The 4,973-nt window shown below is 44.0% G+C and overlaps 1 protein-coding gene across 6 annotated transcripts in view; it reads right to left on the bottom strand.

Moving 5' to 3' along the window:
- RNF38 (ring finger protein 38) overlaps positions 1-4,973 on the bottom strand; it is a 118,536-nt gene that overhangs the window by 37,457 nt on the left and 76,106 nt on the right. Inside the window, exon 1 of one of the 6 annotated variants that reach the window (XM_029919754.1) lies at positions 4,598-4,688. The exons of 4 other annotated variants lie outside the window; for them this stretch is intronic. The gene's annotated coding sequence lies outside the window, so the exon portion shown is untranslated. Of the gene's footprint in view, positions 1-4,597; positions 4,689-4,973 lie in introns of those variants that run through there. One more of the 6 variants, XM_029919752.1, reaches the window with a different exon arrangement.

Genomic DNA, 4,973 nt, shown 5'->3' with positions numbered 1-4,973 from the left:
TATATATACACAATGGAGTACTACATGGCAATGAGAAAGAATGAAATCTGGCCACTTGTAGGAAAGTGGATGGACCTCGAGGGTGTCATGCTAAGCGAAATAAGTCAGGCAGAGAAGGATAGACACCATATGTTTGCATTCATAGGTCTAAGAGGAGAACAGGAGAAACCTAATGGAGGACCAGGGGGAGGGGAAGAGGGAGAGAGAGTTGGGAAGAGAGGGGGATGCAAAACCTGAGAGACTATTGAATACTGAAAAGGAACTGAGGGTTGAAGGGGGAGGAGAAGGGGGGGAAAGAGGTGGTGGTGATGGAAGAGGGCACTTGTGGGGAAGAGCACTGAGTGTTATATGGAAACCAATTTGACAATAAACTATTAAAAAAAAAAAAAGATGTGGTAGAAGATATGCAGGTACATGACTTCTAGGCCAGCATTAAAATAATCTACTTTATTCAAAATAGAAACTGTTTAATGGCCCAAATAGTCTTCTGCAAAACAGCCATATCACTCTCCAGGAAAAAAAAATTGTTCACTGTTACTTGTTAGTAACATACCCCAACTGGTCAAAAGCGCTCAAATCACAGCCTAATAGAAGGGGGAAAAAAATAAACCAAATCAAACAATAAAAAGTCAAGTGCTTATTGTTGACCCCACCAACTCTTTTACTCTTTCCTCTAAGTGCAAGACTGGGTACTAAAAAATGAAAAGGTCAAATCCAAATTATCTAAAAATCCATATATTCTCACTGCTTCCATGATGGCAAATGTTAATCTCCTGGAAAGTAATCAGGTAGATTTTTATCAATTATTTGAACAGTTTGTATCAGTAATCTTTCATCTGATAAATTCCCAGATTATAATCTAAAATATGGGAATACCCCCAAAATATGGGAAAATCCACATGCACATGTGTTCATCACAGTACAGCAACAATTTTAAAGGAAACTAGAAGTAACCTAAATATTTAACAAGTATTTGCTAAATAAAATAATGGTCTGTATGTTTCCTAGTCTATTACACAAGCTTAAACCATTCAAGGACTGGTACTATTTACTGATGGAGGATTGCTGCTGTTTAGCACTGAAAGAGAGAGAGAGAGAGAGCGCGCGCGCGCGCGAGCGAGCCAGCGGGCGAGCCAGCGGGCGAGCGAGCATGAGCAGGGGAGCTGCAGAGAGGGAGGGAGAAAAAAATCCCAAGCAGGCTCCACACTGTGTGTCAGTGCAAAGTATGACACTGGGCTCAATCTCATGGCCGTGAGATCAGGACTTGAGCGGAAATAGAGTTGGACGCTTAACTAACTGAGCCACCCAGGTACCCCTGGGGCAATCATTGTTTAAAACTATTGTTTTGGGGGCGCCTGGGTGGCTCAGTCGGTTAAGCCTCCGGCTTCGGCTCAGGTCAGATCTCACGTTCCTGGGTTGGAGCCCCGCATCAGGCTCTGTGCTGACAGCTAGCTCAGAGCCTGGAGTCTGCTTCAGATCCTGTATCTCCCTCTCTCTCTCTCTCTGACCCTCCCCCTCTCATGCTCTGTCTCTCTCTGTATCAAAAATAAATAAAACATTTTAAAAAAATTTTTTTAATAAATAAAACTATTATTTTTATTCTTGAGTTAAGGCAAACAACAAACTGGGTTGTCTTCTGGGAGCACAACAGAACCAGGTTTAGTGAAAATAGCTGAAAGGCTCCACCATTCTTTCCCTACCCCCACAGTCTCATAAATTACTCGGAAGAGGGTGGGTGTCTCTAAGCACCACATCTTTTGAGAAGATGGACATAAAGGTTAGGGAAAATAAAAGTTACATTTTTTTTAGTTACACATTATTTTAATAAAAGTTCTTCTCTCGGGTATCTGGTGTCTAGGTCAGTTAAGCATCTGACTCTTGGTTTCGGTTCAGGTCATGATCTCACAGTTCATGAGTTCAAGCCCTGCATCGGGCTCCGGGATGATAGTGCAGAACCTGCTTGGGATATTCTCTCCCTCTCTCTCTTCCCTTCCCCACTCACATACATGTGCGCTCTCTCTATATAAATAAATAAACTTAAAAAAAAAAAGTTCTTTTCTTTTCCTTCCACATCCAGATTTGCCTGCCCAAGGATTATTCTCCTAGCAAGGGAGAAGATCTAAAATAATTTTATTTAGGCTGGAAACCTTAGTACACCGTCTAAAGTGCCTCTTCAACATTTCTAAGAATTACACAGATTTGGAAAGTATCTAGACCATGACCAGTTCAAATCAATACCAAAAAATTATATATGTAAATACATAACTATTTGAAAATATAAAGTGTGAATTCATTCATTATAATTCTTATTAAATAAAACCCATAATTAATTCAAGTATCTACAGCAGGCCTACTATGTGCTAGATACTGTGAATACATGGGGAAAAATTATTCTTGCCTTCAAAAACGCAGTCTAGTGAGGGGCAATTCAAGAGGAACTAAATGAATAGGGCCCGCCCCTCTATCCTAGAGTGAGAAGGTGCTGAAATCCTTAAAAAAGCAACATGAAAAGATATGGGATGTGGAGAAAAATGAGACCATGTAGATGGTCCCTCTTCCTCTTTTTGCTCAAATTGTCACTTGTTAATTTACTGTATAGAGTTAATTTGCTTGATCTCCTCTAGAAAGGCAGTCACTTCAAGAATTTAACACTTGCTGAATGAATGAACTAGACCAAAACTACATCCCAATGTGTTTTACAATCTGTATGCTCTCTCCAGAGAAAAATAAAGCAAGCTATGAGTTAACCAAAGTAAAAGAGATACCAGGTCTGATATTTGTAGTTAAAAAGAAAATAACCAAAACTATTAAATAGACCCAGATACTACACACAAACCAGCAAAGTGAATTATAAACTGAAGGTGGCCTAAACAGAACTGGGACAGCACAAACACAGAGAAATGGATGAAACAGACTGGAAGTAGAAGACAAAGTTAATTTTGACCAATAACCTTTTCATACAGATCAATCATTTGAGATTTTTATTTCAGGACTTCTCACCCATACTTCCCACCCACAACCTTGAAATAGAAAGTAAAAAGGAGAAATATAGAATCTGGTGATGTAACTAAAAGGTTCATCCAAAGCTGCTGGCAGAGAGACCACACACCTACACTCCACATTATGATGCTAACAGATTCAGTTATGCCTAACTATGCCATTTTTCGACCACCTTCCTCAAAAGCCAGGTTGCTCTAGTACAGAAAATTCTTAACATTTACTCAGATGAATACTTGCAACCTTAGTTCAGCTACAAACACAGGATTAATATATAAACCTCAACAAGTACAGGAACAGAAACTACCTTCTAGAATCACAGAGGATATCAAAGGTGGAGGAACCACAGCCACCATTTAAATCCAACTTTCATATTTTAAGGATGAGGCCCTGGGGCCCACATGGCCAGTTTGTGGCAAAACTTATTTAACTATAGCCTCTAAAGTCTACCAAACCTCTTAGAGATAAGTCATACCGAAAATTATAGAAATCAGCTTAAAACTGAACTCCTGTAATGAACTGATTTAAGGTTTAGTATGCTTTCAAAAAGTGAAACATAATATGCCAATAAGTTTACAAACTAGCAAGAAGCGGAGAAAGGAGAGTAGGTGAAGAGAGACAATTCTCACTTACAACTCCAGCTAGTAATTTCATATTGGAATTGCAAGCATGTCCCAACTTCACTTTATATATACATATAATTCAGCATTGTTACTTCTATAGAAGTCCCATTTATTCGTATGGACCATGTTCTTCGAAGACAGAAACAATCTTACTTCGATCCCAACTGTCTTTAGATTTTTATTAAGTTTTGATTATAAAAAGACTGAGAATGGATTTTTTAAAATTTCCGCCAAGTTACCAGGGCTGCTTCCTGTTTAAAGGAATTGAAGTATTAACAATAGTACCTGTAATCAAGGCCAAACAGGATCCCCAAAGGCTTGCAATTGTAAAGTAACAAACCGACTGTGTATGAGTTGCATACACTTAAATTTTCAAAGTGTGCCACGTAAGAGAAGGCAATTCATATGGCGCCAGCAATGACATACACTTACTTAAGTGTTCATTTCTATGGTGGAAGAACTAGCATACCCAACTTTTGTGGCACAAAGAAAGGGCTATGTCTCTTACAAGTCCTACACACGGTAACAAAAACTTTATTCTCCTTGGCCCTCGATAATTTGGGAAATTTCTGGTTCAAAACCAACCTCTCTCATTCTTGAGCCCTGAAAGGAAGAACTTGCATCTCCTGAGAACAAAACACAGCCTGTCCAGAAACCCGCAGTGGCAGAAGGACGCGAAAGGACCCTTCGGAACGGGTTCCGCGTTCTCCTGGGTGACATCACTTCACCTGCGCCTCGGCAAAACGGGAGGGAGCGAGAGAGCGAGGCCATCTGCCAGCCGGCGGCAGGGCGCTGCTCCCACACCTTCTGGCCGTCGCCACGGGAACAAAGAGCGCCGGGCGGCCCGGCCGCGCCCGCCTAGCACCGGGCAACCACACCTCCTCCAGGCTTCGGGGAGCGGCCCCGCAGGCTCCCGCGGCCAGCGGCTCGAGCCCGGGCCGCCCTCACGCGGCAACCAACAGCCGGGAGGCAAGTACCTGCGAGGGGAGGCTCCGCCCGGCGGGGCTGCTCCCGCGGCTCCGAGTTGGGTCGCCGCCTCCTATTGTGACCGCTCGCCCAGCCAGCGGCCAGCTCGCCAGCTCCGCCGTCCCCGGGCCTCCTCACCCCCCGGAACCCGGGATCCGACCGAGGCGCTGTCACGGCGCTTCCTTCCTCCCGGCACCATCACACGGACCGCGCCAGGAAACAGCTGCCCGCTCAGAGCTGACAAGAGTCGGCTAACGCCTCGGGGGCTCCATCCTCTCGGCCCCGGGGCCCTAACTGCCGGGGCCGCGGCACCGTCCCGCCCGCGGCACCCCGCCTCCGTGCTCACGAACACGGCGTGCCGCGCGCCGGCGCACTGCCCTCCGCTGC

This window comes from Suricata suricatta, chromosome 13, assembly GCF_006229205.1.
Source record: "Suricata suricatta isolate VVHF042 chromosome 13, meerkat_22Aug2017_6uvM2_HiC, whole genome shotgun sequence".
Classification (NCBI taxonomy): domain Eukaryota; kingdom Metazoa; phylum Chordata; class Mammalia; order Carnivora; family Herpestidae; genus Suricata; species Suricata suricatta.
This window is presented reverse-complemented; position numbering and strand designations above follow the sequence as displayed.